Here is a 24,506-nt window from a genome sequence, read left to right on the forward strand (position 1 = left end):
TTTTCATTTCTTTTCCATTTCATTTTATGTCTTGCTCCTGAGAACTTGTTACATCTTACAAATCATGGGATCTGCTCTAAATATTGTGGTTTATTAGCTTTCCAAAGTTCTGGGCCTTTCTGCCCTAATGATGATACAATATATTGGGTAAAAACAATTAAGCATTTTTATCCTTATTTCTACTCCTTTAATTAATTTACTGGGGATTTAGAAGCTGTGAAAAAAAATTCCTGTGGCCTGTTAGATATTATGACGAGTTGGGAGCCCTACAGAACACATGAGAGATTACCCTCATATCTATTTTCACAAGTTTCTTTGGTTGGCTTCAAGTCCTCTGTACTTTCAAAGAAAAACAGACACAGAAATGTATAAAGCATTTTTAAGTTTGGAAAAAAATATTTTGCAAAATAGGGTGTGTGACAGATCTGGCACTGTCTGCCAAATGTAGATTTGTGCTGTGGGTACCTAATCAAACCGTGCTGCTAAACTCAGTGCTTATATTCCCTTAAGAAGTGATGGAAAAAGGGTAAGGGAGCTTTGAAGACCTCCACAGGCAGGTCTTTTCTGGCAAGCTGAGGCATTTAAATAACTACTCCTCTCTGAGGGTCTGAAGGGGTATCTGGGGTTTTGATCACTGATCATACAGGATGTGAGACAGATGACGCAGTCTATGTTCCCATCTCTGGTGCCCCCTTTGCCCTAATACTGCGTCCCTCTCGCTCCAGCTGGAAGGAGGGCAGGACAAGGGCGGGGACTTTTGCCTTTCACTAGGCGTTTTCTTGGCTCACATCTTGCTCTCTGGTTCTACTCTCGTATCGACCCCAGCTGGGATGGGCTTCTGTTGTTGGTGGCAGACAAGGTGTGCGGTACAGGGATGGCTCGACGTTTGGGCATGAAATGAGGAGCTGGGATACAGATGAGAATGAAAATGGAACTTGCCTTCTATTTTTACACCTGTCTTTGCCGCCTTGCTCGGTAGGATTGGCCTTGTCGGTATTTCGGGGCCCCGTGGAGCGGCTGGAGCGAGCTCTCCCACTGCCCGGCTTTGCGGGCTATCCCTCAGCAGCGGCACGGACGCTGCTCCGGCCCGGGGGCTCGGGCAGCTGCCCAGCCCCGGAGTGCCGCGGTCACCAGCCGTGTCCGGCTGCTCCCACGGGCAGGGCGGTGAGCGAGGGTGCGGCATGGCCCTCTTGGCTCCCCTTGGGGGGTCCCGGCGGGCACGCCCTGAGCGGGGCTCGGGCCCTGAGCGGAGCAGGGACCCCGGGCGGGGCACAGATCCCGAGGGGGGCGCGGGCCGTGAGCGGGGCACGGGCCGTGAGCGGGGCACGGGCCCCGAGCGGGGCACGGGCCCTGAGCAGGGCGCGGACCCTGAGCGGGGCACGGAGCCTGAGCGGAGCACGGGCCCTGAGCAGGGCACGGACCCTGAGGGGGGGCACGGACCCTGAGCGGGGCTGGGGCCCTGAGCGGGGCACGGACCCTGAGGGGGGGCGCGGACCCTTCCTGGCGCCGCTGGGAGCCGCTCCTGGCCACGTGCTGCGGGCCCGCTTCGCCCTTCGTTTGAAAATAAAACCGTCATCCAAACCATTTGCGTGAGTTAGCTATTAAACCACTTAATTGCCAAATCCGTGCCATGGGTGACTTAGAAAGGACAATTAAAAGGCCAAGGAACACTCACTCTCTGTGTTTTTTTATTGTGAGCTTTATCAGCTGGGAATGCTGCCTGCCATCCACTGCGCTAAAAAATACCTCGATGCACAAATTGCAACGGTGTTTTGTAGGTGCCTGCTTGCTTTCCCCTATTCTGCCCCAGACTGTCAGAAAATGTTTTCTTGGATATATATAATTATTTAATTTTATTATTTTAATTTAAATTTATTTTTATTATTTTATTTTCATTTTATTATAATTTTATATTTTATTTTAGTTCATTTTATTCTATTTTATTTTGCCCTGACTGTAGATTTAGGGCTGGATTGAAAATAATCATCAAGAGAACGACAACGAGACAATCACCTAGTGTGAGATCAGCCCCAACTTGCTGTGAGCTTAACCACCCTTCTCCTGGGCAAAGTAAAGAGCAGCAGGGTTTGGGAATGAGCCAGCTCCATCACAACTGTGTTATTGTGCCAGCATCCCTGGAACATAACCCTCCTCAGGACTGGGACCAAGGCTTCAGTCTCACCTTGCCTGTCAAAGCCAAAGAGGATAGGACTTGCAATAAAAGTGGACACAATTCTGCTTTAATGTCTGTTAATTCTGGAGTAACAAAGCTAAGAGTAGAGTGATGAAAACAAGAGTCACAGCACAATTAACAAATTAATTTTTTGTTCTCATGTTGTCCTCCTGGCTGCTCAAAACCAAGCTAATACCATGCTAATGTTCCTTTTAATAGACACTGCATGAAACTCGCCTATTCACACCCTGCAGTATCTGTACAAGAACCTGGCCCAGATCATATGTTCTGCGTCTCCATCTGTGCTGGTGGGTCAAACTGCTCTGTGAAAAGAGCTCTCCAATAGCTCCTGTATTCAGCTAAACTAGTGAGAATCTGAAGTGCCAGGGATTTGGATTGAATTCAGCTTTCCTTTTGATTCAAAAAAATCCAGACAAACTCACAACTGAAAACCTTCCTGTCTTTCCCAGGTTAAAAAGGAGGGTGAGCTGGAGTGGGAAAGCCTTTGCTCTCTCTGCTGGAGCAGAGCAGGGCATGGCGCTAGAGCAGCAGGAGAGGAAAATGCCTCTCGTGCCTGCAGTGAAACTTAGCAGACAGAAGTTGCCCCAAAAGAGGGGATCTAGCCCACAACAAAGGTCCCTGGCTGTGCTGTGTCCAGTATGTGAGCCTTTGTCAAAGCACTTTCTCTCTTGTTCTTCACTCCAGACAATTCATGATGCTCCCTGGATAGCATTAATGGAGTTGTGTTTCCTTGCATTTTTCACAACTGCCTGTTTCTCTACTTGTCTCCGCTTTTCCGTTTCCTGTTGGCACTGCATCCTCAACTCCTAACCTCTTACACACATGCACTGGATTTTTTCACTTACTGGAGGAGGTGCTGCACAATGAGATCCATGTAGTGAGAGTTCAGTTGCTACATGTTGGAGCACGGCATATGCTAGCCAGTTTTCTCACCCACACCCCTCTCCGTGGGATTTCTCAGCACATTTGCTTTCCCAGCTTCTGCACTCAACATGTGCTGCAAAGTGTAGTGGAATATCTGGGTCTGAGGCCCTGCAGTGTACAGGAGGACTCTTCCTGACTTGTATTAATATCGCTGCCAGTGAAATCTGTGGCATTTTGATTGCTTTGGAGCTCCAGTGCTGAAACGTCTTGCTTTCTGCCTACCCATATGACTCTCCTTTCAGCTTTTTGTCTTCATATGAAAGAGAGGGCAAAAAATCTTTTGATGTTTTTTGAGAATATTGCAAGATACTCTCATGAAAACACCATTTCATTTGCTCAGGCTCTTGTTCATACAGACTTTCATGACTTCCAGGATTGACTATTTTAATTTGTTCCTGGTGGTGTTCCAGATTGTTTGCTAAACTGGCTGCAGATGGTTTTGAATGTTGCTGCTGCCAGGATTGTTACTAGGACTTGATCTGCAGATCATATTTCTCTAGTCTCACGTTCCCTCTACCCTGGTGCCTGTTAAGCAGCATATGGCTTTAAAATTCTTTGCTGACTTTTAAATCTTCTACTGGCCCTGATTCTTTTTACCTTCCTGGCCTTATAACGCTTTAGACTTTGGCTTAGGCTCATGGCTTATCTGATGTAACGGCCACTGACAATTCAGAGCCAGCATCCAAAAACCAGGGTCGAGTATTGCTTTGGGTTTTGTTCCTTGTCATACTTTTCTTTCAGTGAAATGAAGGAAGTGAGTAGATTTTCTGGTTCTCTTGCCTAATATTTTAATGGTTATTCCAAGCTTTACACTAAGCTTTTCTACATAGATTTACACACAGATGCAGACACACACAAAGTCAACATATAACCAGTACACTCCTCCTTTGAAATTCAAAAGTGCAAGTGAAAGAAGCTTGATTCCCAGCTGAAGTACAAGAGAACTGGTCTAATTAATTCTGGAGAGCCACTTCCTGATGACACTGGGTGAAGAGGGATACGTCCTTGTATGTGCATGACATGGAAAAATTTAGGAACATCATCTTCTCTTATTTGCCTGCCCTTCAAATACTTTGATTACTGGAAGCTAAGGAGTGTCACTCTTAGCTGTCTATCAACTTTGTCTTGCCTCAGCTGAAAAGGAGGTATGCAAGAGCATTGCCTTGCATGGGTGTATTTCATCACACAATGTTTGTTTCTCCCCCTAACTAGTGAGACCCTGCTGCTAGATTGGATCCCTGCCAGCTGCAGAACAAAGGACAATAGAAGGGGGCTGGATTCTTTTCATCTGTCACTGAATGTGCTCATAGAATTTTTATTAATGGTGGTACAGCCCAAATGCACAATGGGTAAAATTTTGTATTTACTGAAATCTATGGGAATTTTCTTGGTGGCTTTATTAGAGCCGCCAGGCTTTAAGGAACAAGGTGTGGAAGCAGAGTTGGCTTGTATTGCAAGGTCAGCAAGTGCAAAAACAAAGAGTTCTTGTTGTTAGTAACTTAAGTGAGGGTTGCTGTAGGGGTCACTGAGGTGCAATCAGGGGTTGCCATGAGTTTAGATCCCCTTCCAGAAAGCCACTCTGCAAGCCCAACCACTGGTATTTATTCTTCGAGGGTTAGTTCAGGAAGAGTTCCTGTCCTCTTGCTATCTTTGAGCCCCAGTGGGCACTGAGATGTTTCTCTCCATGGAGAAAGAATTTACAGTGCTCCCTTCTGCTCCCACCTCAGTCTGCAAGAGCACACCAGGACCGCTCCTGTGTATCCCAGTCCTTTACCTTCACTGACTGCAGTGAAGTTATTTCTGAGAAGATATGTACAAGTTTCTTTGTCCTGACTAGTTCTGAGTTTATAGATTTCTTTTTCTTCTTAGTCTGTCTCTTGGTGAGGTCCTATATATTTTGTACTTACTCCTTTTCATTCTTTCAACAAAGTAGAAAGTAGAACACAGATTCTGCTTTCCCTATGGAAATTCCAGAATGTTTTGCTTCTTTCACTTCTTTCAGAATTGACCATAGCTGCAGATTACATAAATTTCTAGAAATGAAAATTAAAAAAAAAAAGGGGGGGAATTGGACTAGGGAAAAAAGTGGTAAAAAGAGGAAAAAAAAGGGGAAAATTTAGAAGATTTCGAAAACTTACATCCATCGCCATTTAATCTGAATGTATTCTTTGTGTTTTGCTTTTGTGTGTTCTATGTGTTATCAAAAAAAGGGAGGAGGAAAGGGAAGAAAGTATGGACATATCAGCACTTCTTCATAAAAATCCTTTTCTCAAGAGAGTTGTATATTTTATGAAAGAAAAAGTCAAAGTTCAGATTAGTTTCTGGATCATAGAATATATTAAATATATTCTTGTGTGGTAAATTTGTCAAGGGAGAATTGTAGTACTCTATAAAAAAGTTAAGAGTGCCCTACTAAGGTTAGAAAGTATTGGAAAGAAACTGTAGCTGTAAGGCAGGGAACACAAGACACGGAAACTCATTAAAGTTCATGACAATTTGCTGCTATGATATTGAGGCCAGGTGACTTATGAAGTCCCCAGGTATACAACCAGGTCAGTGATAAGTAGAAATCAGGAGTTACTTTTCTCCTGTGTGTGCATTTTAAGCCTAGTGTGGGAACATGACACACGGGACTGCAGTCAGCTTTTTAAACAAGATGTTGAGCAATTCTGGGAAATAAGGAAAAAGAGTAAACAAAATTATCTGAGAGCTAGAGAAGTTACTTTACCTTCACTGACAGGAAGGACAGTGTGTTCATTCATGTGAAAAGGTGTATGTTGAAGTAATCTCTAATCAAACAGATATGGCCACGGCAAGAGTTATGGCTGGAAGTTCTGGCCATATGAAGATGAAGTCAGAAGAAAACATGAAACAGACCCTGAGCAGCAATGGCAAGAAACTACTGCAACACAATACCAAAAAAACCCTAGTGATACTGCCTAAACAAGTCTAATGCTTTTTTGGAAGACTTGTGTTGACACAAGTTTTACTTTAGTCACACATATTGCTGAGTTCACTCACTGCGTGGACACTGGATAAAATGCTGTGCTCTGGCGTGTTCAGGAGAACAAACTGAAAGAGATGTTGGCTCATCCTTGCCTTAAACTTTAGCAAACTCTGAGGTGATTTTCTGGGTCAGACTAGGTTTCTGTTACATCTTCCTTCACACAGAAAGGTAGAACAACATCCCCAAGACATTACTTGTCTTTGTATTTTAAGGGGAGAACAATGAATATCAATATTTTTACAGAACTGGTTAAAATGCATTTCAGCAGATGCTTCCAATTCCTTTGACTGAAGTTAAATTTCTTAACAACTCCAAATAAAATTGTTTCATTTTGATTTCTTTACTTGAACATTCTGAGTTCAGGACTCAGAGGAACTTGGATTCCTCACAGGAATTGTAGTTCAAATGCAGCATCCCCATTTTTCCTTGGTGGTTTGGGGTCCCCAGATCAATTGGACCTGGTCTGGTGTTTCAGCTTCAGGAATGTCTAAGAAAGCTTTTGCAGAAAAGAACTGGAGCATGTATTATCTAAACTAAACTGCTATGAGACATTTCTTTGACTTTTGTGACCATGAGGTAAGGTCTAACTGATCTGGTCTGAAGTGTTTTAACCAGCCAAGTGTTTTTCTTGGAGTCAGTGTTGCCCAGTGAAGATTCAGAAACTTCAAGGAATATTATTGTTTCCTTGCAGTAAAGTTCAGTTTTGCAGAAAATGCATTTTATATGAGAAAGCATTTGTGGAAATTTCCTGACTAGTTTTATTTAAGAACTAGAGAACCACCTCTTAATTGAAAGGGGGATAGTGCCAAATATTAACACCCCCAGGGGCAGCAAAACTGATTAAATATGTGTCTAATGTTCTGTTTTTAATCCAAAGGAAACTGCTTCGATGGCATACATGTTATTTTAAGTTTTTTTCATTTTCCTGAAAAAGTGTCTAAGTGAAACAGCATGTTCTTTATGCTGGGGTCCCCATTCCCTCAGGTTACTCTCATCATGCTCACAGCACATAAGTGCTGCTCTTTCCTCTGAGCCAGCAGTGTGACGGTTAGAAACAACAGTGAGGAAAACACTGCAGTGGTCCTGACTAACTGCTGGGTCGTGAGCTGCACGGATTGGAGACCTGAGCTTTCTTAAAATTGTTCTTCATTGATGTGTCCCTTCCTGAAGTTGCAGCTCCTATGAACAGCCCCACTTGATGATTAAAATGAGTGCTGGAACGCTAAACATGGCAAAGTTTTCATCTCTTTTCAAAATCACAGATTCACAGATTGCTGAAGTTGGCAGGACCTCTGGAGGCCATCTGGTTTAGTTCACCCCGCTCAAGCAGGGCCACCCAGAGCCGGTTGCCCAGGACTGTGTCTAGATAGCTTTTGAAAGTCTCATAAGAGGGAGACTTCACAGCCTCTCTGGGCAACCTGTGTTAGTGCTTGGTCATCCTGACAGTAAAAGAGTGTCCTGCCATTCAGAGGGAATGTCCTATGCTTCACTTTGTGCCTTTTCTTCTGGTCCTGTTACTGGGCACTGCTGAAAAGATTGTATAGCCATTGATAATGTTCCCCTTGAGCATTCTCTTCTGGCTGAACAGTCTCAGCTCTCTCAGTCTTTCCTCATAGGACAGATGCTCCAGATGCTTAAACATCTTCATGGCCCTTTGTTGCACTCTCTCCAGTATGTCCATGTCTCTGTCATACTGAGGAGTCCAGAACTGGGCAAAGCACTCCAGGTGTGGCTTCACCACTCTAAGTAGAGAGGCTGGATCACCTCCCTCGACCTGTTGGTAATGGTTTGCTGAATGCAGCCCAGGCTGCCATGTGTCATTTTAGTCAGGAGGGCACATTATTGCCTCATGTTCATCGTGGTGTCCACTGGGACCCCAGGTCCCTTTCACAGCACTAATTTCTAGCAGGGTTGCTCCCAGAATACAATAGTGCATGGAGTTATTCCTTCCCAGGTGCAGCACTTTGAACCTGTCCTTGCTGAACTTTGGGAGGACTTCCTTATAAAACTAGGTGTTACCTGATATTAATCTTTGCTATTCAGACACAAATTACATTAAAATATATATATTACATTTAAAATAATTTAAATGAAATTGTTGTGATCTTTTATCAACACTTATTGTTATGTATTTACCAGCAGCACTGTCAGAGTCATTAAAGTATCCTATCTCCTGCCAGACCAGATCCACCTTCTCCAGAAAATATCTGTGTTGTTGATCTTTATGCTTTAGCAATGGTGAAAATTTAATGAGGTGGAGCTATTGAGGCTACCTTTAAGTCTGAAATAACATTACCAGAGCTTCCAAATCTCTGCTGCCAAGAGAAGAAAGAAAACATCTTGATATTTTATCCCTTGACTTACTACGAATGCTGCACATGCTGAGAGCACAATGTACCATCTCTGAGAAAAAAACACCTCTCTGAAGTACAGACCTTTAACTTACAGACAGTGATCAGATGGTCTATTGCAATACAGCCAGGTGACTTAAGGAGATATGGATCACAGTCAAGGTTACCTTGGTAGCTCTAGCTTTTCAATGATTTAAAGTCTCTAGGATGAGTTGTAGCAGTGTTACTGTAATATCATCTGTTTTAGTGCTTATTAAGCTGCATCAAACTACATGATTTTTCTTGAAAAATATTGCATATTTATAGGTATGTGCATATACAGTGTTTTAAAATTAAATTTGTAACATGAGCAGCTGATATAAATCGAGGTGCGGTGCCACACACTTTATGGTACTTACTTCCTGGAAGGGCTGATGAATAATTGTAATTCAGGCAAATATATTTGCTTAGGTCACTCTAAGGCTGAAAAATGTCTTTATAATCTGGTGCTAAATACCGTTTAAGGAAAAAAAGTCTCATCCAAAAGTCGTGTGCAAATGTAGGCAAAGGTTAAATCAAATCTGAATGTCTTTTCCAGGACAGAAATCCAGAGCTGAGGTCACAGTAAACCACAATCCAATTCTGTATAGAGCATCCTGAGAAAAAGCTGCAATTCTGAGAAAAACTCATCCATCCATAACAAGCAGGTTCTTCTCATCAGTGAACACAAAACCAGAGGAAGAGAAAAGACCAACAAAGTATTACTTTACTTTGACCACTAATTTGTGGATGGCTGACTGGAGATGACTGTGTAACAGCAAGCAACAAATGCTTAGTGTTTATATCAAGTAATCCAGTGAAATGGTCAAAGACAAGCCAAATCATTTACAGGAGGCTTTCAGTGTGGCAAAGGGTTTCAGAGGGGCTTTGGCAGTACACAGCTAAGCTCTGCTGGAGATGTTGCATTTAACTGATTCTTCATGACTGATCCTGGGCTCTGGATGCAGGAGTAGAACCATGTCTTGCCTGTGTAAAAGTATTAGGTTTCTGGCTGCTGCTGTCCTCAAATGGTTTGGAACATGGAGTTGGAATCCCCTTTTGGGAATGCCAAATAAAATCTCTAGAAAATAAATGCATTAAATATTTCCTTTCATAAAGGCACCTTTAAAATATTATATAGAGCTATTAAATTTTGAAGTCACAATAAATCAAAATTGGTGGGACTCTTTTTGAATAGCAATGTTACAAAAAGATAAACCTAAGAGTTCAGTGTGTACAGGTAGGAGTTCATCTCTTATCTGCAATGCCAAAGATATGCCTAAGGGAGGAAGCAGAAGAATTGTGATGATTAGCACTTGTTTCCAGATCTGCTCCTGGATTAGATTAGGACTGCTGTATTTGTGACAAGGGTTTCCTGGCCAGAAGTATGTGTGCATGAACCACCCAGGTGGCCTACATATGAACTGGAAGTGCATCCCAACCTCAGCATGTCTTATGTGCTCTGCATGTGCTGTGCAGCTGTGCATAGTCAGTCAGTCAGATGGATCCAGTACATGCTGTATTTACACTGTCATCTGCACAGTCTATAAACTACCAGGGGAATCAGAGAAATGACACATGTACACAGTGTACGATTTCTGGTTGCTTTTGGATTTCCTGCATCCCGAGATTCATTATGGAGGTAAAAGGGGACATGCCTGGGACAACCCAGACACATGGGGAATGTTCTTATGTATGATTTAGCCAAAAGGTGATTTTTTAGAAGTTGTAAAATACCTATTGTGCATTTATGGAGTGGGGCACGGTATTGTATGAGCAAAACCAATGCTTTTATCACCCAATGAAAGAAAGCAAGTGCTTAATACATGACTCCTGGACCAAGCTGAGGATGAAATCATATCAAAGCAAAAATGCACCATTCAAGCAATGCAACATAGCTCCCAGATGCATAAACCTTTGGAGTAAAATAAAACCACATGATCCCCATTCATAAAAGCAGCCTTTGGTGGCATTTGCTCTGCCTTTGGCTTGCAAACATTCAAGTGTGAAAGCTTTTGTTCATGAGGATATCTGCAGGGATGTGAATACTCCTACACATGCACTGCTGATATTAAAAAGTATATAGGTATACAAACCCCTGTGTAAATAGGCATCTCCTATAGTGATTCTCTTGAAACCTTCTCTTCATTTTAGGAGTCAGGAAGCAGGTACTGTATGGTTTTGATGAGCAAAGGCAGACTTGGAAGAACAGAGCAGATAAGCAGTTCATGTAAACTGCTATTATACAGAATCATTTGAAGAAATGCATGAAAATCAATCGTGTACTTTGGTAAAGCAGTGTCTGGGAAAGGGAATATAAAGGAGATGATGCGTTGCTTATAGTGATAGGTGTGCACAGTTTTCAGCTGTTTGTAAGGTAACATTTTATTGTTCACAAGGAGAGAGGCTTGAAAGATTTACAGAAAGGAAATTCACAATAAAATGCAGCGAGTATTTTTGTCAATAGCAGAACCTCTTGCAGAATGTTTCTTTCCCTTGTCATTTCAATTCAAGACCTAAATGTTATTCACTGACACACAAACTAACAATGACATTTTAAAGCTTGCACAGTGCACATGCATCCAGCTCCCCTAGGAAAAGCCAGGCAAACACCTGATGCCTGCTGGGAATTTCGCTGTGGGTGCCAGACAGCTGCTGCCCATCAGTGTTTCCAGGTGTGCTTATTCGGTTGGGAGGTCGCTGCAGCTGCAGACACAATCATAGCAGGGATTCAGGCAGGCTGGAGAGACAGAGGACATGCTCAGATTTTGCTGCTTGGGCTGCCTTGGTTTTGCCCTGATTTAGAGCACCTGGCTTGTTTCAGGATGCAGATGTTTGCTCTGTTGCCCAAGAACCAGCACTTCATTCCCTTTATAATGAGCACTGTGACCTGGGGGAGTTATTAAATCTCTGGTTCAAAAGAGTCTAGTTTTTCTCTTTTTGTTTCTCAGCTGACAGTCTAAAGTTCACAAACAGATTAGTGGAAGGAATATATAGAAATTAAAAACTTAATTTTCAAACTCCTCTGAGTCAAATCTAATTGACAATTTGAATTATAGCCTGCGCTGTTCTTTGTTTCATTTTTCTTTGGGGAAATCCCTGCTTATAGTTTTGCTTTGTCCTTTACTATAATTTTACAAGCCTATATTTAAAAATTATTCTGAAGCAACTTCTAGAGGCTGAAGCAATTTTAGGACTACTGCAGTGCTGGTGTGAGACCATGCAATATTCAAAATTGAAAAGATTATACCTTACTCAGGAGACTAGGTACCTTTTTTAAGACCACCAATTTAATTAAAAAACACAGGCTCTATATTAGCAGCAAGCTTACGGATCACCATATGCCAGTCAAACATAATGAAATACATGCAAATGCTAGATGGTGTATTCTTTTGTCTCTGAAATTAGCTATTTCAGTGAACAATTTCTGTGCTGTATGTGGGGATTTTTTTTCTTTATTTTTAAAAAATAGTACCCATCTGAGTACATACCTTTTGAATGATAAGAAAGGTAAGAAATAATCTATTGTCAACAATGCTTTCTTTACAGCTTAAGGCTTGGAATTCTTGTCTTCCATTATGAATGTCTCCATCATGCACAACATTGACATCACATTGAGGTGTCCTCTTTCCTATAAACACATTTCTGCCTTTGGAGGTTGTTTGCATTGAAGGGGAAAAAAGTCACGAAATTGAAGCCCTGGAGAAAATCACTTATGCTCAAGAAACACATTTCAGCCTTTCTGTCTGAACAGGTTTGTTTTCAATTCCAACTTCATTCTTCATCACTGTCACCCATCCACTCGGCCATTTGTGTTTGAGGAGTCGGGACAGGACGACGTTTGCTCTTTGTGTTGCTGCCACAGTCAAGAGCCCAAGCAGAACCTGCAGAGCTGTAATGTAACAGCCCCACTGACTGTCTCTGAGAATCTTGATAAAAGCAAACTAGTTTTAAGTAAGGATCAACCTCACAACTGATAAATGTGCAAATAGAGCAAAATATATTGGGAAGAAAATCTAGAGTGTGAACCTGATGTGAAGACAACTGCAAAAACAGTCTTTCTGATTAAACATATGATAAGAAAATAGAGTTTTAAGACAAGTTCTTCAGGATGTCAGCAGTATATGACACTAAATTTATGCCAAAGGGAAGGAGTTCTGAAGTTCTTTTCTTTTACAGAAAATTATGTTACTATTGCAAAGCCTTTGTAAAGTTCTTTTAGTATAATTTTTGGTACATTATCTGAAAATAGTATCTGTCTAAAGATACTATTTCTATCAGTACAAAATTATCAGAAGTTCCATAATGATCAAAATAATGTAGTGTAAAAGGTCTCATGAGGAAATTACTTTTTAAATTAACATATCAGATTTTTTTTCCTTTGTGAATATGACCATGCTTTGCTTAGTTATTACATTTGCTGGTGCTGTCAGCTTACCCTGAAAACATGCCATCATATTCTGAATGAAGTCTGCTTCTTCAAATACATTCTGGTAACAGTGATAATCAAAGTATTTCCAAAGACCAAAAGGTGCTTATGAAAGAAAGGCTTAAATCCTGGACCTGATGAGACTTTGTTTTTCAAAAGTCACTTTTCATATCTATTTTTAAGTCTTTTTCTAAGTTATTTTCTCTAATTATTGTTATAATTTAAAATAACTCTATTTTGATTAGCATGAAGCTAGAATGTCACATTTATTAAATGTCTTCCATTTCTTCGTGCCTGTAATCCCACATATGCAGAAAGATTATTTCCCAAGTAAAGTGCTATCCCCCCTCCTTTTTTTTTTTGGTAGCTAAAATTTAGATTCTATTCTTGCTAAGTTATATAGAAGAAGAGAAAATACTTCCAAGAAAGGGTAGTGATAAAATACGTGTTTTTACTATAGTTGAGCCACAGGATGTCACTGTTCCTCTTTCACAAGAAACAAACTTCAGCTGTGAAAGTAGACCAGATTCTTCTTAAAATTACAGAAATGCACAAAAATGACATAAAAAGCACAGAAATTAAGTCAGACATTTCTTTTTGTATGTGTGAGTCAATCTAGGCAATGTGTTGCCTATGTAGAATAACAATTTAATATTCAATTCAGTCTCATCATGTACCAAGATTGATATATTTTTGGTACATCCCTCCAGACAGAACTGACACATATCAATATGTCCCATATTGCATAAAGAGTCAGGCAGAGCTGAATAGAGTTCAGGCGAAAGTTAATGTAAGACATTAAAACTTCTTGTAGCCTTCCCTGGTTAGCACTGAATTTCTAAAATTTAGCACCCTTTGCAACCACAAAGCTGGATCTTGACAAACACATGCTGCTTCTAGAGGTTTAATATGATCCCTCCATAAGATCTTGGTTGCCTTCATATATAGACTTCCCCATCCTAGATGTCCCAGGAGGAAGGTGGAAATTAGCTCAGAGAGGCTTTCAGGTGTCAGTGTGTTTCAGGCAGCGTTTTTCATCTGAGGGCACTGCAGAATGTAAAGTCCTTTCCACATGATCATCCTGATGCATTTCTTCACACTCTTCCATGTGTCTGTCTAAAGATACTATTTCTATCAGTAGAGGACCATCAGAATTCCCATAATGACCAAAATAATGTAGTGTAAAAGGGTCTCATGAGGAATTTACCTTTTAAATCAATATATCAGGTCTATTTTATCCAAGTCTTTTCTCATTGCAGTACATGGGACAACTCCCTCACTCACTTCAAATCTCCTCCGAAAATACCTTGTTCAAAACTCCAGTAATATCGATCTGCCAGTTCACACCAGTCCAACTCCAGTTTTTTAAATTGCCATTGGCTATTAATTCCACTTTCAGACTTCTTGCATTTTCTTAGGGAGTTACCTTGTTTTTTCTGAATTATTTCTCTATACTGAGCACACTGCACACAATACATGATGAAGGAAGTGGATTAGCGGCAGAGGTTTTAAGAAATATTGTGTATGGAAGGTGACCGCTCCCTGTTTTTTGTGGAATGGCTTGTGTGAAATGGAGGCATTCTGGCATATTTTACTCACCTTTCTAGTTTCTATACTCTTCTTCTCACAGCTTTGGTAAAATGGACTCTTCTATTTTCATTCCTTTTGTGGGATGACATGTAAAATATATGGAAAATGTGTAGGAAGACTTTTCACAATCACCAGTTTAATCCCTGCAGCCCACTGAGATCTCGAACTGAATCACACCCCATCTTCTACATGTCTGAAATAATTTCCATACTGTTCTTTAAAATGGCAGCCAGGAGTCAGTGAGAGGCGGGTGCAGAGACACGAAACAGAAGAGAGTGCAGTACCTGCAGAAATCTTTTTTCTGAAATCAATGACTAGATCATCTGGCATCTCTGTCTGAAATCTAGATTTTCCTATCACTGAGGAACTCCTAAAAATAATTATGCTTTTAGTGTTCTTTATAAACAATGAGGGTACTTTGCATGAATCTGTCTTCATAGATACTCTTCCAAAAAAATAGAGGAGGTAGCAGTTTGGGGTGAGGGATTGTGTGGTGGTTAGCAAGACATATGGTGTGCAGCATAAGGACCTTACTGGGTACAACTCAAGGCAGTAGCAAAATTCCCACCCACATCACCAGATCCAAACCTGGCCCATAAACACTTTCTTTATTTGACAAACTGTAGTATAAATGACTTTCTGTTTTATAAATGGACTCTATAATTCCCCCAAAATAAGGGTTATTTTGAATGCCACTGAGCTCTCCCATGCCAATGGCATCTCATTGCCATAGGAGCTAATACACTTGAAATGTGGGGAAAATGTATGAAGATTAGGAAGGTTTTGTAGGACCTAAGCTTAATATACGATGACAAGCATTTCCCAGAAATATTTCAATATTTTGGGGAATATTTAGCTGAATAGCACGGAGGTAACCATAGGCTGAATAGCAGGGTTACAGTATTTAATCTATTAATGCAAGTTGGCTGGACGACACATTTGTTCCTTGAGCTTCCTGTTTCCACAAACAGGAGGAGGAAAATTGCCTCCAAACATTAACTCTGGGCTCCCTTGGGTCAGCCCATGCTACTCTTGCAGAGTAACTGGGTGTCTGACAGAAGTGTGGCAGATGCATCTCCAGGAGCTTCAGGAGGGCTAAAGTGTAAGTAGCAGCATGGAAGATATGGAAGCACAGATATCAGCACAGGCTACCAGATAAACCCTCCTCTTGTGTGACAAAGTTCAACTCAGGGTCTCCACCGCAGTGTTCCTGGGGCTGCTGATACATGGCATCTTTACTGCAGTCATACCCTGTGGTGCAGTAATAAATTGTTCTGTGACAGCACTTTCGTTGGAGCTTTTCTCCATATACACTGCTGGCACAATATGCAAACAAACACACCAACAGTCCTAATTCACAACAGACACAGTTATGGCAGCAATATTTTGTGCCTTTTCCAGACCATTTGTCAAATTCTACTTTGCTTTGAATGAAAGCAGAATTTTCTCCAGAAGAAAAGATAAAGGAGATCCCATTAGGTTGAAGACAAAACACCATAGGGAGAGTGAGGGGGTCACAAAACTCTCCAGTGTCTTTTTTTTCAGCTGTATTGATTTTTTTTTTCTATTTCATTTTAAATGAATAAAAATAATTTGTAGGCCTTAGGGACCCTCAGGGGTAATGAAGCCTGCGGCAAATTTAAGCATACTTACCACTTCAAAGTCAACTGGGCTTTCTCTTATAGCAGATTAGTTAGCATTGCAGGGGGAAAAATTCCAGGGTATTTCTCACTGGAGATGAGCGTGGAGGAAATGTGCTTGACTCCCAGCAGAAATAAGGTGGTTTTGAAATGTTTTTTATATAGGGCTGTTCGCTTTAATACCTCCTCAATCCTCTGTTGTCCAGACAGTCACAGCTTCAGTCAAGTATGGCCTGCACCATTCAAAATCACCATCAAAATCCCAAATCTGAGCAAATGGGCACTCTGGGGGGTTTCAGATCCAATGAGTTCTGGTTTGGTGATCTTAGGGATGTGTGGAAAGCTGTTCTGGTTTGAAGGGACAATTACTACAAATTTATTTGATGTATGGCTGGACTAGAAGATCCCATTGGGGATGTGTGCCCAGCTGTGCAATGTGTCAGATGACAATGTATATGAGGTCTTAGTCAGTAAGCAAGTATCCAAAGCACATACTTAGTGCTTTCAGTGTTGTTGGGGAAGCAAATTAAGAGCTTGGATGGAAAATCCTAAATTTGACTCATAGTCTAGTCAAGAATGATGGCTGAAAAGAAACAGATTTCATGGGGTTTTAAGTGGCAGAAACTGGAGGGCCAAACCCTGTTTTTTGGAGCCGGAGCATTGGTACCAGCCCATGGAGGCCACAGGTGCTCGATTGCTGCCTCCTTGGGGATTTCTGCCAGAACTTCAGGGACAGAAATTTGTTTGGTACTGGTGGCATCTCAGCAATTCCCAGTGTCAGGCACTTAGTATCCTCAGTATCTCAGGCACCTCCGAGATAAAGCAGCAAGTGAGGGGAGTAGACATAGCTGCCAAGTCCCTTCTTGACCCTACCTATACCTGAAAATTTCATAAATAAATTTTCCCAGCTCCTTTTTCTCCAGTATCAAGAGTATGTTGGATCAGTAACTGATGGAAAGAAGAAAGGAAAGGAAAGGAAAGGAAAGGAAAGGAAAGGAAAGGAAAGGAAAAGGAAAGGGGAAAGGGAAGGGAAGGGAAGGGAAGGGAAGGGAAGGGAAGGGAAGGGAAGGGAAGGAAGGAAGGGAAGGGAAGGGAAGGGAAGGGAAGGGAAGGGAAGGGAAGGAAGGGAAGGGAAGGGAAGGGAAGGGAAGGGAAGGGAAGGGAAGGGAAGGGAAGGGGAAAGGGAAAGGAAAGGGAAAAGGGAAAGGGAAAGGGAAAGGGAAAGGGAAAGGGAAAGGGAAAGGGAAAGGGAAAGAAGGGAAGGAAGGGAAGGAAGGGAAGGAAGGGAGGGAGGGAAGGGAGGGAAGGGAGGGAGGGAGGGAGGGAGGGAGGGAGGGAGGAAGGGAGGAAGGAAGGAAGGAAGGAAGGAAGGAAGGAAGGAAGGAAGGAAGGAAGGAAGGAAGGAAGGAAGGAAGGAAGGAAGGAAGGAAGGAAGGAAGGAAGGAAGGAAGGAAGGAAGGAAAGAAAGAAAGAAAGAAAGAAAGAAAAAGAAAGAAAGAAAGAAAGAAAGAAAGAAAGAAAGAAAAAGAAAGAAAGAAAGAAAGAAAGAAAGAAAGAAAGAAAGAAAGAAAGAAAGAAAGAAAAAGAAAGAAAGAAAGAAAGAAAGAAAGAAAGAAAGAAGAAAGAAAGAAAGAAAGAAAGAAAGAAAGAAAAGAAAGAAAGAAAGAAAGAAAGAAAGAAAGAAAGAAAGAAAGAAAGAAAGAAAGAAAGAAAGAAAGAAAGAAAGAAAGAAAGAAAGAAAGAAAGAAAGAAAAAGAAAACAACCCTGCTTCCTGTTAAAATCTTTCTAAGCACCTGAAAGGTCACATTTCTGTTGTGCTGAATGAGGTCAGTTCTCAACTGGGTACAAATAGCAAGAGAGCAAAACCCATCATGAAGCCACATCAACAGTCTTGCATATTTCTCTCCCCTCAGAAGTACATGGGCTATGTTTTTTAAGACCAGAATTTCACAGGCTTCTTGAAATAAAGAGGGTGCAAAAGAGAAGGGAATAATATCATTGTCTGGATACTAATGTCCTTCTTGCTTAAGCTAGCAGGTCTCATTATGGTTTTGCATCTTTCAGCTTACTCTGACCAAAGTCCAGCACTCAGTGATATTGTGCTCATTTATTTTGTGGGCTGCATCTCCATAGGCTTATAAAACAGGGACTGGATAATGCTTATTCAGAGATTTACTATATTTCATTTTCCATTACAAATGTACAAGAAAATACATCTAAGTATTTCAGATTTCTTTGTCATAAAACTAAAATAAAGTCAATCTAAACCACGACTAATTTCAACCATCAGCAAAACATATTCTTCATTCACCCTTTCAAGGCCTTTCCTGCAACAATCCCCAAGTCTTTAAAGGCAAGCACTGTACTGGGAAGATCATTAATGCATTTTTTTGACCAAGTGGAGGAAGAAAGTTCTTCCTCCAGAAGAAGAAGGCTTCCCACAGAGAGCAAATTATCATGTGAACATCTGAGCTACTGGAGTCAGAGTTTCTACTAAGCTATGTCTTATGATTGAGTTTGGTATCTAAGAAGGTGCTATTTTGATTGACATTTTGGGGAAAATTGTTTCTTGCTTGTTGGTTTTTTCCCCTTCTCCCCTTCCCCCAATAATGATAGAACCATGAAGGCTCTGTCCAGAATAGATTCTTTGGTTGTTTTCACATGGCTGTCTCATAGAGGCTCTCTCCTTAACTTCTCATATTTTTTAAAGATGTTAATTACCTTTGAATCTCTGCATCTGTGTCAAATTTGATTGAATCAATCCAGAAGGATCAAACCCTATGTGTCTGTGTGGGAAGCTGGATTTGCAAAACACCTGGAGACTCTGTTTTTAGGAAACTAGATTCTTTAATAATCTCCCTTTCTAAGTGGTAAGAGATGACCATTCTTTGCTGATGGTTGCTAAGGCAGTATCCCACAGGTGTGGGATCCTTTCTCTACACAAGCATGGTATGAGCATGACATAACCTGATGAGCTATCCAGATACAAAATGAGAGAGGTGACTTGCAAGTAGGATCATTTTACACAGGAAGCCAGATTTGCTGTCACTCACATTGCTCTTTGCCCAGTTGTGGCACCAAAGCTGACTTCAAAAGTAGCTCTGTCAGCGATCCCATCACCAGTGATTCCCTGGACTCAATGGTTTCCTTTCCTGTGGGGCAAACTGCTAAGGGACTCAGACTGTGCAAGATCCTTCCTTGTCACCTACATGTTACCTTTGCTCCTCACTCATCTCAAAACCGTCTTTGCAAAAAAAACCTACTGAGTTTCCAAACAATCAAGCAGAAGTTTTCTCTTCCCAGCCTCCCCTGCCCAAATATCTATTTTAGAAATCTAAGAGCAAGGTTGGCCTAGAGACATCTGGCTTCCCTCATGGTGCAGCACCACCTCATGACTGATGGCTAGAATTTGACAATACTGTGGAAGATCCAGCAGTATATTCCTTTTCGTGGGAAACAGAAAAAAAAAAAAAGATAAAGTGGCAAATGAGCAAATAGAAGGAGAAGGTAAACTCCAGGAGGATCACCTCAGGGCTGAGCATTGCAATTCTCTGCTTTTTAAACCACATCCAGCCCAGAGTGACTTGTTTTGAAGCACTTAAAAATGCAACTGAGTGGAAATTGCTGAACAAAACATGTTATAATGAACGTGGGAGTTTCACCGAAGTGAGAGGCATGTTGCACACTGTTTTGTCTACTGACTAATGCCACAGTCTAGGGGACAGGCATCACATCAAACAGAGGAGTGCAAGAAAACAGTGGCAATCCCCACTCACCCCAGCTGTGCTCTCTTGGCTCTGTACTGAACATGGTGATCGTAGTCTGGCAGAGCTGTTGTAGAAAATGAGATCTGGAACATTTAAAAACATTTTGGAGTGAATTCTGTTTATTAAACACCACTGAGACCTTTTATATCAAATTTCAATCCTTTCAATAACTTGTTTTCCAACAGCACTAAATCACCCACCTCTTCTTCAGATCCTAATTAGGCCATCAATTAGGTAAATCACATCTGCTTGTCCTTTTTACCACAGTTCCCTGTGTACAGCAGCTCTGGATATTTTAGAGCATACATCCATGTTGGCAAGGCAAGATTGGCACTGCTCCCAATGCTGTTGCCACCCTCCCTCTGTTTTCGCGAGGGTGCACACAGATGCAGCAGGGTTGAGGATCACTTCTGCTGCAAATGAGTTGGGTCTAAACAAGGGAGTTACTCTTGGCTGAAAACCCGTTAGTATACAGAAGTATAAACAAAATCAGCAATAAATGTGATCAGTTTGCATGACTCTGCACTCAGACTAATGATGAAATAGTTGCCTGGGCTTAAGCAGCTGCCAACTGCTGTCACTGCATATTCCATGGCGTGTACAACTTTTGTGTGGCATGGAGAAGGAGGAACTGTTTCAAAGAGGATGCAGGTGTTGACTCACACCTGGCACGTTAGGAGAGTGTACCTCTTTCACTCTGCAGGCCCACCATGCTGCTGGCAGACGGAGTGCCAGGAACTGAGCAGCTCCCCGTGGCTCCCTGGTCACACACGCTGTGTGCAGGGGCCGGGGACATCCCTGCAGGGCAGGCTCTCCATCGTGCCTCCAGCCCCACTGCACCTCTCTCCTGCCATTTCTGTAGGCACCAGCTCTTTATCTCCCTTGTTTGCAATGGGGCTGAGCCCACCCAGGGCTCTCCATTGGTTTGTTAGTCCTGACCAGGGTCATATTGTGAGTCTTAAATTCTTCTTGGTGTAGCTGGTATCAAGAAGCCCTGAATCCTCCTATGCTGAATCTCTCACTCATCAGATGGCTTTCACTTCAGCACCTCACAAATTCAGGTTTTTTGTCTTACTGGACACAACTGAAGAAGAACATTCAAGTGGGTGAAGATTGCAAAATCTGTCTTTGAGATTATAGGCCCTGCCTCTTCTCATCTGAGCTCCTCACAGTCATTGTTAATAAGGAAATATAAATATGGAGTGGATGTAAAAAACTACTACTTAAAACTCCCCTCTCAGAAAGAAATGTACTTATTACACTTCCTACACTTGAAAACTACTCACTAACATAAAAGGCAGTGTGTAATTGGTCCTTCACATTTAATTTGCATGTGGAACATAATAATAGCACGCATATTACCAAAGAAAGCAGATTTTACAAGGACTCCTTTAACAAGTTAAAATTGTTGGATGAGACATATTAAAATTATACTAGACCTTTCAAAATCCAAAAAATAAGTTTCAATTTTTAGCCTTCAAAAGTTAAAAGCTTCCATTTTAAGATTGTATCTAAGACTATTTTATTGCACTGTGTATGCACTTTGAAGATGTTTCAGGTTCTCTGGTGCCATGATACTGCAGTGGAGGAGGGTGCCGTTACCTGAAAAACCCTTGTTAAAAAAAATTGGGAATCTGAATGTGTTTAAGCAAAGAAATTATTTCATGCCAGTTCAATGAAATGCAAGTTTAGACAGCTGGATCTATGGCCCAGGATTCCTCTGTGATGCCAGCCAAGCCATATAAAACCTTATTTTCCTCTGAGGATCGCTGACCTCTTTGCTCCTTGCTTTCTGGTCTCCAATTGCAAATTTCTTAAGGCCAAGCTAACAGAGATGCAAAGTGCTCACAAAGGTAGAACTGATGGATTGGACCCATGAGAGAATGGGTTATAAGCTAAAAATTGCAGTATCATCTGAAGTATCAGGAGCTCATCATCTCCAGTGTTCATCCAGAGGAAGGAGCTTGCACTTCCCTGTGACTCAGTTCCTCAGAGGTTAAATTGTAGGGGTGTCAGGAATGCCATATAACTGGCATTTTTAGTGCCTATGGAAGAATCAGAATGAAGAGCTCTGTGAGAAATGAAGATGTGATCAGTATCTAATTTGAATGATGTCTGCTAAAGCTGTTGTGGGAGTGCTGAATGGGGAACACTGAAGAAGGTACTGGGTGAAAACAATGAATGGGATGAAAACTATGTGGCTACTCCATTAGAGTGCTAAACTTGTGCAGTGGGTGTGCAGAGGGGCATGTCACACCTTCATGGGCAAAATAGACATCCTTGGCGTTTCCCTGGGCAAGATCTATACCCCAAATTCACCTGGCCTCTATTAAGTTAGGGAATATCTAAGGCATTACTAAATTCATCTTTTTGATGTAAAAGAATGTCACATATATGACACAGGCCAATCACATCACTCCACAATCTTCTGGAAAGCAGCAGGTGGTACTGCAATGAGGGATTGAGCTCCACTGGAAGCTGCAGTACACTAATGGTTCCAAGGCTCATGGCAGCATAATTTTGGCAATTAATCAATCTCTCATTTTCTTCCATGTTTTCTGCCCTGTTGATTATCATCCTTCAGTCTTCCTACTCCTCTTTTGAGATGGCATGGATTACAAGAGCAAATATCACCCAGGCATCAAAAGGATTTTTCCTTCCTCTCCTCTCAGCAAAAGAAATGCATTCCCATGAATCCTTACCTGTCTGTGAGAGGGCTGTGAGAGCTCTGGGAGCATCCCCTTCTGGGGATCTGGCTGCCAGCCCAGGGCTGGCTTAGAGGCAGGGCAGCCTTGGCTGATCCATTCCTTTGGAGGCAGGGGAAGGTGGTCCTAGAATGCCTAAGCTCCTGTCCCAGCCTTGGCCCCCACTTGCCCCAGGGAGGTGGCTGATGCCCAGGGCTGGTTTTGCCCAGGCTGCCCCCTGTCCTGTCCTGCCCTGTCCCTGGCTGGGGTAGTGGGGCATGACAGGCTGTGAGTGAGCCCCCAGCCCATGCAGTGTATTTACAAGGGGAGAGAAAAAATTCATCAAAAATAGCTTGCTCAGAATTCCTTTTGATTTTTTAAAATTAATTTCCATTTTAAAATACCAACAAAAAAATGTTCTGACAAGTTTATAACAATACATGTAATGTACAATTTGGAGTTAAATGTGACTGAGAAAATAATTTTTGAACCCATATACAAAACCAATGCACGAAAGTTGACCCTTTCTTCTAAAATTAAGCCTTTTTTCCACTCTGCTGTCCTGACCACAACTTTGGCCAGGTCAACTCTGGTTGGCAAGGCTGGACACCATGAGACCATTTATTCTTCTGGTGAGGACAGCATTCTCTAGCTCAGTGGATTGCCACAGAGGTTCATTGCAGCAAGAATCAGTTAAGGCACAGAACCCTCCAAGTTCAGCCTAGATCACCCCAGCCTTTTCCTGGAGGGGAATGAAGAGGTGTCCTTTCTCCAGATCAGGTCTTCCCTGGTGCCATTTAACACAGTATTTTTAAAGAAGCACAACTGCTTTTGAAAGTTTCCACCTTCTTCCCACCAGCTTCTCATCTGCATCTGTCTGCCTGCTTGCCCTCACTTATGCTGATTTAATGGGTTGTGAGAGAGCAACGTCAAACAATCAGAAGGATTCAGGACACAGACACACAGGACTTCCTTAAAAATTTAGCACATTTTTTAAACTCACATTCTTCCTGTGGATCTCAAGATGGGAGAGCTGGCTTCAGCTAAATCAGGATCACAGCCACAGAGATGTTATTGTCTATATTGCCATGAAGTAGATTCTGCCATCCTCAACTGTTAATTGCCTTCTGTGGTTGTGTATGTGACAAGCTACTCCAATCTAGTTTTAACATTCATCTAGTGTTAAAAAAGTCTACATTATTAATGGGAAAGTTCAGGGCTATACAAAACATTCAGAGAAGTACTACAGAGAAGTACTACCTGTCCTTTCTTTTGGAACACTCTTCCTTTACTAATAGTTATATGCCCAAGTCTTTTTCCTCCCTTGTCTCTCTATTTGCTGTGCTTTCCAAATGCTTGAAGTTACGAGTTGCACAAAACCAAAATGTTTCTTCAGCCCAGCTGCTTGAATCCTCCAGAGGTTTTTTCCTGGGCTTTCTCAGCTGCAGGAGGGGAGACTGCCTCTTCTTTAAATTCCCAGATGAGTCATGATAAAAATTAGTGTGGCATTTATATTCGTACTAATGCACCTGCAGTATCATCTGTCTCCCAGCTATGAGGCTGCAAATTTCTGCACTTATCAGTGCATAAGTTGAAATGCTTATAAGTCTCTGCCAGCCTAAAACATGTCTGCAATTCTGCAAGATCAGCAGAAACTTTGCAGAGAAACAGAAGAAAGTGTGTGTCCTGAAGAGTCCTGGCTGATGGGAAATTCATACAACATGATACAAGTCGCTCACATTCATAGGATTAAGTTTAGATTTAAATCATGTGATTTAAAACTTTTTAGGCCAGTCTCCAACATGTTTTTATGGTCATACAATGTTAGTTCCTCAGTAATATGTTAGTTTCAGTTATTCTTTTTTTGAGTTCACCTACTTTGTTCTAGATCACATTTGTCA

This window comes from Camarhynchus parvulus, chromosome 2 (assembly GCF_901933205.1).
Source record: "Camarhynchus parvulus chromosome 2, STF_HiC, whole genome shotgun sequence".
In the NCBI taxonomy this organism is placed as follows: Eukaryota; Metazoa; Chordata; class Aves; order Passeriformes; family Thraupidae; genus Camarhynchus; species Camarhynchus parvulus.